Raw genomic sequence first — 12,008 nt, forward strand, 5'->3', positions numbered from 1 at the left:
AAGTAAACAAGTTAAAGAAAATTAAATATATATCTCCATCAAAATATATATACAAATATAGTATTTATTTTTGCAGGGTATAGTCAGAATGAATATTTTTTTTCCTACTCAAATTTATTTTTGTCCATGCTTTGAACTCTAATGCAATAATATTTCTCCGTATAATCCCTTATGATTTTTTTATTTATGGCCAATACGATTGAGTTTTTTCTCAGGCACTTTTTGTGTGGGTTATACTAGTCATACTACACTGTTTCAATAATTATGTATTTTCCTGAGTATTTTCTTTTAATTTGAACATCCTATACTTTTACAAATATAATTACCTATTTGTATATGCTTTTATCACTTGATATATTTAATCTCTTTTTTCCTATTTACAATTTAATTAACTGAACTAATTAGTCTAAATATAAAAAACCTAAATTATTCAACTTCAGGCTAAATTTACAATTTAAACAAACAATCTAGGTACAATCACTTTTATTTCTACAAGGTCAAGCACATAGAAAACATGCAAATAAAAATTAATAACTACAAACGAAAGAAAGAAAATAAAGTAATATAATAGAAAAAATTAAAAATTTTCCTAAGTCACCCCCACACTTTATTCGACACATTGTCCCTAATGTGCAATTAAAAATGTAAAGGAAAGAGGTTACCCGATTGGCGTGATACGTGCAACTCAATTGGTGGAACTACTCCTCCTTTCAGTTTTGGCTTAATGTTGTAGTGCCTTAAAAAATTTTGTGTTCCTGCTAAAAAAACGCAATATCTATATATATAAAAACACCAAAGTTCTTAAAAAAGATCAAAACAAACCAATAACCATCATCCCCAAAAAATAAAACTTAAGTACCATGTCCAAATTAAAAATAAATTAAAAATTGTTCAAAATTAGTTGAAATCAGGCTTTGACTCATCCCCATCGTCTTTTTCTCCTTGCGGTGGAAATCACACGAATATGTTTGGTAGTGGTGTTGGTGTTGGCCATCCATTTTGTTGCGCAATGCAAATTAGGATATCACCCATGTCTTGCATCCAACGTGTTTGCCATTCAAAGATTGACATGTCTATTAATCCCGTCATTTATGATGTCTATGCTTTGGTCTTCCTCTTACCCAACCTTTAGGGATCCCTTCTGTGTTTTGTTTTTAGTTCGGCTTCTTACTTTTGCTTCCTTTGGAGTTCAACAAATTGTCCGTACATGTTGTCCCTAATTACGCTCGTCGTCAGTCGCGTAAATGGTTCGACAGAAGACATGAGAACTTCAGCTCTTCTACATAGTGTCGTGATCAAGTGCGGGAAATACATACTTTGTTTACGGCTCCGTAAGCACTTCATCATCTCTTTGTAGATTCAATGGCCAATGCAAATTTGTTCTTTCTTTAAAATCGCATAAAGCATAACCGCTCTGTATATGGTGATGTCAGACGCATTGTGTGTATGTGCTAGACGAGTGCAAATAAATTGCATCCACAATTTTGTCATTAGAAGCTTGATGACTGTGTTGAATTTTAAGGGCATTTCGATGTTGGCATTACGAGTCCACTCGCAACGATCCTCTATCAAATAATTAATTATTATCAAACAATTAATTATTCCCTCCATATCTAGGTTATCAAATGTGAATAAATTTATATTTTCCAAATAATCATGGGAATAATATAGGGCATCATAAAATTGATATATTTCTAGTGGCGCAGTCAACACTTCTTTTCCTTGAATGGTGACTTGGGTAATCGTTTCACCCTGTCTATGATTTTTCCGATCTTTTAGGGCAACATAGAACTCATAAACTATTACGTCAACCACTAGTTTGGTTGGTGTGACGCAAAATTTATTCTAACGGTGGTATTGCACCAAATCCCATATCTCGTCGCAAGCAGATATGGTGGGGTCGAATCCACATTCTTGAATGAACGATTGGACACTCATCTAGAGATAGAATCTCTCTACTTCCAAATTGGTGAATCGATTATCATCAAAGTTAATTGGTCCCTTGGTAGTGCATTATTGTTTTCTTGATTCCATTGGAAAAATTGTGACAATCTAAATGGTTAAAATTAATTGAAAACAAAGTTAGAGTATAAAACCTTGGGTTGTTGCGTATGGATATTAATCTTCCACTAATGTAGATTATATGTTTTGAACAAAGGAAGACAAGTAGTCGATGGGTCGAAAAAGAGGAGAATGAAGGATGAATCGCTTGCAGTGTTTGAGGATCGGGGATATGAAAGAACGAAGCTGCTATTCAAGATTAATGGGTGATGTCTAAGGGATGTTGTAACTCATTTAAGGTGTTTGAATGGTGCGTATTTACGGTTAAAGATGGTGATTATAAAAAGAGCTTCAAACGGGCTTTTAGCTAAATGCATTGGCGTATTGTAACACCCCTTACCCAAGTCCGAGGTCGGGACTGGCCCGAGGCATTACCTGATTTAAACGCATGCATACAATCATTTACAAGTTGCAAAAACTGGATCAAATTTAAAGCTTTTCAATTTTAATCTAGAAATTCTTAATATAGGCCTATGAGGCCTAAACACACTTTGGAAATGATTTGGGTTTAATCCGAACACCTTTGAAAACTTTGAAAAATGTCACTTGAAACAAGGGTACACGCCCGTGTGAAAGGGCAACACGCTCGTGTGGCTATTTTGACATGGCCGTGCTGAAAGCCATGTTGTTCACACGGCCTAAGCACAAGGGAACACGCCCGTACCCCAAACCTGTGTAAATTTATTTCTAAATTCAAACCTACAGGGGATTTCACACGGCCTGACACACGCCTGTGTCCATGGCCTGTGTCTCTCACACGGCCATGACATGCCCGTGTCTTAGCTCATGCCTAAAAACCTTGACATTCTGTTTCTGATGCCAACAACCAATTAGAGGCACACCACCAAGACACACGCCCGTGGCCAAAGGCTGTGTCCTCCACACGGCTGAGACACATGGCCGTGTCTCTGCCTGTGTGTTACTACCATGCATATTGACTTGCAAATTGAAGGTGCAGGGGACACACGGCCAGACAACACGCCAATGGGGCTAACCGTGTGTCACACACAGCCTAGGCACATGCCCGTGTGTCTAGCCGTATGGACAAAAATAGGCTATCTACCAAGCCTTTTTGCCACCCTTACTTACACCTACCTACACAACAATACATACCACCAATTCACACGACAACACAAAGCCAATTCAACCATAACAAGATATGTAATACAACCACATTGCACTTTAACAATCTAACAAGAACTTGATTAGTCATGCGGTTTACTCATCTATGAAATCATCATCATTTGCACTTATCATTAACCAATATTAGCCACCATCCATGGTGTTATACAAAATGACTAAGAGTTATGACAAGCCACTCGTTTGGCCCAAAACAATGTGACCATTACAAAAAGACTAGTTCTTATACATGTCATAATCAAAATGATAAAACTAGCTATACCAATTGCTTCAGGGATAGTGTGACTGGCTTCTTTGACGTAAGGCGATGATCCACGAGCTACTTTGGTGGCATTATAAGAAAATGGAAAGGAAAAGAGGTAAGCATAAAGCCTAGTAAGTCGCATGCAAATATTGAGTAACTATAAGCTACCATAAGGGATCATACTCCCAACATATCTCGATTTACACATAAAAGTAATGATTCATAAACAATACTTGCTCATATTTGTTCCTCACCAATCATACAACATTGGTTTGAATCCACATTTCATAATTGATATAAAATACTAGTCATATGCATAATTTACTCACTTTCCTCCTTTACTAAACATACAACGTAAATGAAGCTCGTATGTTGTAATTCTCATTTAGGTACCTGTACCACTCACCACATGGTCATAAGTTCTCTCAATTCGATATAAACCATAAATCTCCCATTGAACCATTTGGAATACTGCAGGATATTCAATAGCCCCAAACATGGGATAAGATGTCGATGCCATGTCCCAGACATGGTCTTACACTGGCTAGCACATCAAATCGATGCCATGTCCTAGACAGGTCTTACATTGACTTTCATATATTGAGGTTGATGCCGTGTCCCAGACAGGTCTTACACTGGCTGTCATCTATCGGAATCGATGCCATGTCCCAGATAAGTCTTACACTAACACACAACAAGCTGACGCCATGTACTAGACAAGTCTTACACTAGCTTGTATATCTCGAGGTTGATGCGTCTCCCAGACATGTCTTACACTAGCTCTCGTCTCGAAGCCGATGCATGTCCTAGACATGTCTTACACTGGCTGGTATATCTCGAGGCCGATGCATGTTCCAGACATGTCTTACACTAGCTCTCGTAATGTGGCTGATGCATCTCCTAGACATGTCTTACACTGGCACACGTATCACCCAATGTCATGGCATGAATACCCAATTCTATTCCTAATGTTCAACTGGGAGTCTTTATTACATTAATTTCTCAACAGCATACCCATATTCAAAAACAAAACAATTTATACAATATCAATTCAATCACACATCATAACAATATAGTTGCATTATTAACATACAATTTACCTCGGATCACAAGGTGACTAGCCTATTTAATCTACTTGCCTAGCTTTCCCCCGGTCTTGGTTCGAATTTTTTATTTTTTGATCTAAAATGATAAAATTTCACTCATTTAATCACTAAATAAATTTAGAAAATAAAAAATTCACATTTTTGGCAAAATGTCCATTTTGCCCCTTGACTTTCACAAAATGACCATTTTACCCCTAGGCTCAAAAATTGATTTTTATTGAATTTCTTCATGTATTAAGTCTATCCGAACCATTTTTACTCTTATAGCAACCCAAAATTTCCATTATTTCACCATATTACTATCTATATTTCAATTACTACAAACTAGTCCTTTTTAGGTGTTTTTCATGAACACCTCTTTACAAAAGTTGTTTATTACACAACTAAGATTCATTTCCTTCCATAAAAACTTAGAAAACATTACAAAATCTTTCATGGAAAATCCTTAGACTAGTAACCATTTCACAAAATAGTCTCCCTCATTAGCTAGCTCATGCTACAAGGGTTCCAAAAGTACAAAGATTATCAAAAATAGGCATCTAAATCACTTACTTGCAAGGAGATAGCTTGGATGAAATTTTAAAGCTTCAAAACCCTAACTATTGCTGAAAATTTTGGTGAAGAAGAAGATGAAAAAGAGATGATATCATCCTTTGTTTATTCTATTTTATCTTTAGTCAAATAAGCCACCAAATTTCACCTAACATTGAAAATTGTCTCATCTTTGTCTCTATGGCCGACCAGCCTATATTTAAGGGCTTAATTGCACTTTAAAGACCCCAAATTTTTTTCTCTAGCTATTTAACACCTTTGGCTATTAAAACAAAACTTTCGCCCTTTATGCGATTTAGTCCTTTTTCACAATTAGGCTCCCAATCGCTAAAATTAATTTACCAAAATTTTCATGCACTCATATAATCATACAATGACACTAAAATAATAATAAAAATAATTTCTCAACCTTGGATTTGTGGTCCCAAAACCACTATTCCGACTAGGCTCAAAATCGGGCTATTACAATTCTCCCCCTCTTAGAGATTTTTGTCCTCGAAAATCTTACCGGTGAATAAGTTCAGGTATTGATCTCTCATGGTCTCCTCGAGTTCCCATGTGGCTTCCTCGAATCCATGTCTATGCCACAAAATTTTAACAAGTGCTATACTCTTATTCCTCAGTTGTTTAACCTCCCGAGCCAAAATCTTAATCGGCTCTTCAACATAAGTCATATCTGGCTGAATCTCAACCTCAGTTGGTACGATCACATACGAAGGATCCAATCTATATCGACGTAACATGGACACATGAAACACGTCGTGAATCTTTTCCAACTCTAAGAGCAAAGCCAATCGGTAGGCAACAAGCCCTACTCTCTCGATAATCTCATAAGGTCCTATGAAACGAGGACTCAGCTTGCCATTTTTACCGAATCTGAGGACTTTCCTCTACGGGGATACTTTCAAAAACACCCTATCACCGACTTGAAACTTAATTTCCTTTCATTTCAAATTAGTGTAGGATTTCTGTTTATCTGAAGTGACCTTTATACAGTCGCGAATCACCTTAACTTTCTCTTCGATTTCTTTGACTAAATCAACCCCGTGAATCTGATTTTCTGTAAGTTTGGTCCAATATAAGGGCGTCCGACACTTACCTCCATATGAAGCCTTATAAGGCGCCATTTTCAAACTTGACTGATAACTATTATTGTAGGCAAACTCTACCAATAGTAAGTACTTTTCCCAACTGCCTTGAAACTCGAGAACACAACACTACAACATGTCTTCTAAGATCTGAATCACTCTTTCTGACTGACCGTCAGTTTGCAGGTGAAATGCTGTGCTAAAATTCAATTTTGTTCCCAATGCCTCTTACAACCTTTTCCAAAACTACAAGGTAAATCTCGGATCTCTATCCGAAATAATCGAAAAGGGTACTCCATGAAGTCTCACAATCTTCGAAACATACAATTCAGCCAATTTCTCAAGGGAATAATCGGTACTCATTGGTATAAAATCTGCCAACTTGGTAAGCCTATCAACAACAACCCAAACGAAATCCTTTTTCCTTGGTGTCAACGGCAACCCTAACATAAAATCCATGGTTACACGGTCCCATTTCCACTCGGGAACCATCACAAGTTGAAGCAAACCCGAAGGTACTTGGTGTTCGACCTTCACTTGTTGACTAATTAGACACTTAGAAACAAACTTTGAAATGTCTCTTTTCATTCCCGACCACCAGTACATTTTCTTCAAGTTGTTATACATTTTCACACTACTTGGATGGATAGACAAGCAACCACTATGTGCCTTTCGTAAAATCCTCTAAATAAGTTCATTATCTTTGGGTAATCAAATCCTATCTCGGTACATCATACAACCGTCGGTACCAATACGAAATTCTGATTCATTACTCTTCTCGTACTGAGCCATCTTAGCTTGCAAGTCTATATCACCTTTCTGAGCTTTACAAATTTCTTGAAGAAACATAGGTCTAGGTCTCAGTTCTACTAGAATCGAACCATCATTGGCCACAGACAACTGAGTGTTCATGGCCCTCAAGGTGAATAATGACTTTCTACTCAGAGCGTTGGCGACTATTTTTGCTTTTCTTGGATGGTAGTCGATTATCAACTCGTAGTCTTTTATCAACTCTAACCATCTTCGTTGTCGTAAGTTCAACTCCTTCGGAGTCATCAAATACTTGAGACTTTTATGGTCTGTAAATACTCGACATTTCTCGCCATACAAATGGTGTCTTTAAATTTTCAATGCGAACACGATGGCAGCCAACTCTAAATCGTGCGTCGGGTAGTTTTTTTCATGTGGCTTCAGCTGTCTCGAAGTGTAAGCTATGACTTTAACTTCTTACATAAGTATGCACCCTAATCCATTCAAAGAGGTATCGCTATATACCACAAACTCTTTTCCCGGTTCTGGTTACACTGAAACTGGGGCTTCGGTCAATAAAGCATTTAATCTCAAAACTCTGTTGGCACTTATTATTCCACTCAAACTTGACCTCTTTTGTACCAGTCTAGTCATCAGAGTAGCTATCATCGAGAACCCTTTAAAAACCGTCTATAGTACCTAGCTAAGCCCAGGAAGCTTCTAATATCTGACACATTCCTCAGTGATTTCCACTCAACAATAGCCGAGATCTTACTCGGGTCAACTCTAATTTTGTCATCCGACACTATGTGTCCTAAGAATTTGACTTGTCGGACCCAAAATTCACTTTTGCTAAACTTGGCATACAGCTGCTTACCCCTCAAGGACTGCAAAACAGTTCTCAAATGCTCCGCATGTTCACTCGCATCACGAGAATAAATCAATATATCATTAGTAAAGACCACCATGAACTTATCCAAAAACGATTGGAAAATATGGTTCAAGTCCATAAACACTGCAGGGGCATTCGTTAAACCAAAGGGCATAACAAAGAACTCATAGTGCCCATACCTCGTCCTGAACATGGTTTTTGGTACATATTGCTCCTTTACTCTCAGCTGGTAATAACTGGACCTTAAGTCTATCTTGGAAAACACGGTGGCTCCTTTCAATTGGTCAAACAGATCGTCTATCCTTGCCAAGGGATACTTTTTCTTTATAGTCACCTTGTTAAGCTATCTGTAGTCTATACATAACCTCATCGACTCGTCTTTCTTTTTCACAAAAAGCACCGGAGCACCCCACAGAGAATAGCTCAGTCTTGCAAAGCCCTTATCCATTAATTCTTGTAGATGTACTTTGAACTTTTTTAACTCCGTCGGAGCCATCCTATACGGAGTAATCGAGATGGGTGCCGTACTAGGGACTAACTCAATTCCAAATTCAACTTCCCTCACTGGAGGCCATTCGGGTAACTCCTTCGGAAGCACATCTATGAACTCATATACCACTGGTACTAACTCGATCTTCAGTTCAGATGTTTGAGTATTCAATATAAAATCGAGGTAAGCTTCATACCCTTTTCTCAAAATTTCACTGCTAACATGGACGATATCACTACAGGTGAATTTTCTAATTCATTCGTTTCAACCTAAAGAATATCCCTGCTACCACATTTCAACTCGATAACTTTTCGTCCATAATCCACTACAACACCATGAGAAGTTAACTTGTAATAGCCCGATTTTGGGCTTAGTTGGAATAGTGGTTTCGGGACCACAAATCCAAAGTTAAGAAATTATTATTATTATTTTGGTGCCATAGTATGATTATATGAATGTATGAAAATTTTGGTGAATTAATTTTAGCGTTGTGAGCCTAATTGCTAAAAAGGACTAAATCGCATACAGGGAAAAAATTGTGATTTGCTAGCCAAAGGTGTTAAATAGCTAGAGAGCCATAATTGGAGGTATTTAAAGTGAAATTAGACCCTTAAAAGAAGCTTGGTCGGCCATAGGGACAAGATAAATCAATTGGTCAAATTGTTAGGTGAGTTGATGACTTAATATTGTCTAGAAATATAATAAATAGAAAAATGTTGTCATCTTTTTACTCTTCTTTCTTCCAATGATTTTTCCTCCAAAAAATAACCATGGGAGCTTAAAAATTTTAGCCATTTATTCCTCTCTCAAATCAAGAAATACAAAATCCGAACCTAGACCAGGGAAAGGCCAAGCAAGTAGATTAAAACTGATTAGTCGCCTACATTCTGTAATCCGAGGTAAGTTGTATGTTTTTAATGCAACTATATTGTTATGATTTGTGATTAAATTGATATTGCATAAATTGTTATGATTGTGAATATGAGTATGCATGTTGAGAAATTAACGTAGAAAAGACCCTCAGTTGAACTTTAGGAATATATTTGGATATTCATGCCATGCCATTAGGTGATATGTGTGCTAGTGTAAGACATGTTTGGGACATGCATCAGCCACATTATGAGAGCCAGTGTAAGACATGTTTGGGACATTTATCGGCTTTGAGATGAGAGCTAGTGTAAGACATGTCTAGGACATGCATCAACTTCGAGATATACAAACTAGTGTAAGACCTGTCTAGGACATGGCGTCAGCTTGTTGTGTGTTGTGTAAAACCTATCTGGGACATGGCATTGACACCGATAAATGAGAGCCAGTGTAAGACCTGTCTGGGACACGGCATCGGAATCGATATATGAAAGTCAGTGTAAGACCTCTCTGGGACATGACATCGACTTTGATGTGCTAGCCAGTGTAAGACCATGTTTGGGACATGACGTCGGCATCTTAGCCTATGTTTGGGGCTATTAAATATCCTATAGTATTCCAAATGGTTCAACAGGAGATTTATGATTTATATCGAAATGAGAGAACTTATGACCATGTAGTGAGTGGTACAGGTACCTAAATGAGAGTTACGACATACGAGCTTCATTTACGTTGTATGTTTAGTAAATGAGGAAATTGAGTAAGTTATGCATATGAACACTTGTGTATTTTACACGAATTATGAAATGTGAATTCAAACCAATGTGAGAAATAAATATGAGCAAGTAGTGTTTATGAATCCTTACTTTTATGAGCAAATCGAGATATGTTGGGAGTATGATCCCTTATGGTAGCTTATAGTTACTCATTATTGCATGCGACTTACTAAGCTTTATGCTTACCTCTGTTCCTTTCCATTTTCTTATAGTGTTGCCAAAGTAGCTTGTGGATCATCGCCTTATGTCGGAGTAGCCAATCACACTATCCCTGAAGCAAATGGGTATAACTAGTTTTATTATTTTGATTATGGCATGTATAGGAACTAGTCTTTTGTAATGGTCACATTGTTTTGGGCCAAACAAGTGACTTATCATAGCTCTTTAATCATTTTGTATAATGCCATGGATGGTGGCTGATATTGGTTATTGATAAGTGCAAATGACGATGATTTCATAGATGAGTAAATCGCATGACTAATCAATTTCTTGTTAGATTGTTAAAGTGTAACATGGTTGTATTAGATATCTTGTTGTGGTTGAATTGGCTTTGTGTTGCCGTGTTAATTGACAGTATGTATTGCTTTGTAGGTAGGTGTAAGTAAGGGTGGCAAAAAGGCTTGGTAGATAGCTTATTTTTGTCCATACGGATAGACATATGGGCGTATGCCTTGGCCGTGTGTGACACACGGTCAGCCTCATGGGCATGTTGTTTGACCGTGTGTCCCCTACACCTTGAATTTGCAAGTCAATATGCATGGTAGTAAACATACAGGCAGAGACACGACCATGTGTCTCTGCCGTGTGGAGGACACGCCTTGTGGCCATGGGCGTGTGCCTCAAATTGGTTGCTGACGTTAGAAACAGAATGTCAAGGTTTTTACACACGGGCTGCAACACGGGCATGTTATGGCCATGTGAGGGACACGGGCTGTAGACATGGGCGTGTGCTTAGCCGTGTGAAAACCCCTGTAGGTTCGAATTTGGAAATTTAATTCACACGGGCTCGAGGCACGAGCGTGTCCTCTTGTGCTTTGGCCTTGTGGACCACACGAGCCTTTAGCACGGCCAGGTCAAAATGGATACACGGGCGTGTCGCCTTTGATACGGGCGTGTGCCCCTGTTTCAAGTGACATTTTTTTTAAAGTTTTCAAAGGTGTTCGGATAAACCCCGAGTCGTTACTAATGTGTATTTGGGCCTCGTAGGCCCATATTAAGAATTTCTAGACTAAGATTGAAATTTTTTTAGTTTTGATCGAGTTTTTATGATTTGAAATGATTGTATGCTTGTGTTTAAGTCAGGTAATGCCTCGTACCTAGTCCCGGCCTCGTACTCGAGTAAGGGGTGTTACATTTAGTGGTATCAGAGCTATGGTTTAGTCAATTCTAGGACTAACCTAGTGTGAGTATGAGTCTAGCTATACATACTATAATTGTATATTGATAGTGTGACGACTCCTGATGAAATAAATTGTGTTTTTATATATAGTAAATGGATCTTGACGTGGCTACGACAGATGACATGAAAAGTAATGCGCCGACTCCCACTAAAGGGACCGTGCCAGTATACAGTGTGCCCATGACTGTAACACCCCTTACCCGTGTTCGACGCCGGAACAGGGTACGAGGCATTACCGGACTTAATCACTAATCATCATATAAAAACCGATTCATAATTTCACTCTAATTTAAAAATTTTTCAAACACATTCAAGCTACCCTTTAACAAGAGCTTACAAGGCCCATATCATGCTTTAATTCAACCACACACATAGGCAAGCATGCACATTCATAAATTGCATCATTTAATTAATAACATAATCAAGACTATCTACATTAAATGACTTTATACAATAGAGACCTTCAAATAACCTAGGTCAGTATTTTAAGCCAATTCCTAGCAACTTAATAACAATTAAACGAGTCTCCATACATGCCAAAGACTTAAAATACTTTAAAACTTTTATATATCGATCAATAGTTTGATAGTGTGATTTAACCTCCTGCGACCTCCAACTCGAGCTAACATCTTCGACACTATAG

This window comes from Gossypium hirsutum, chromosome A07 (genome assembly GCF_007990345.1).
Source record: "Gossypium hirsutum isolate 1008001.06 chromosome A07, Gossypium_hirsutum_v2.1, whole genome shotgun sequence".
Lineage (NCBI taxonomy): Eukaryota > Viridiplantae > Streptophyta > Magnoliopsida > Malvales > Malvaceae > Gossypium > Gossypium hirsutum.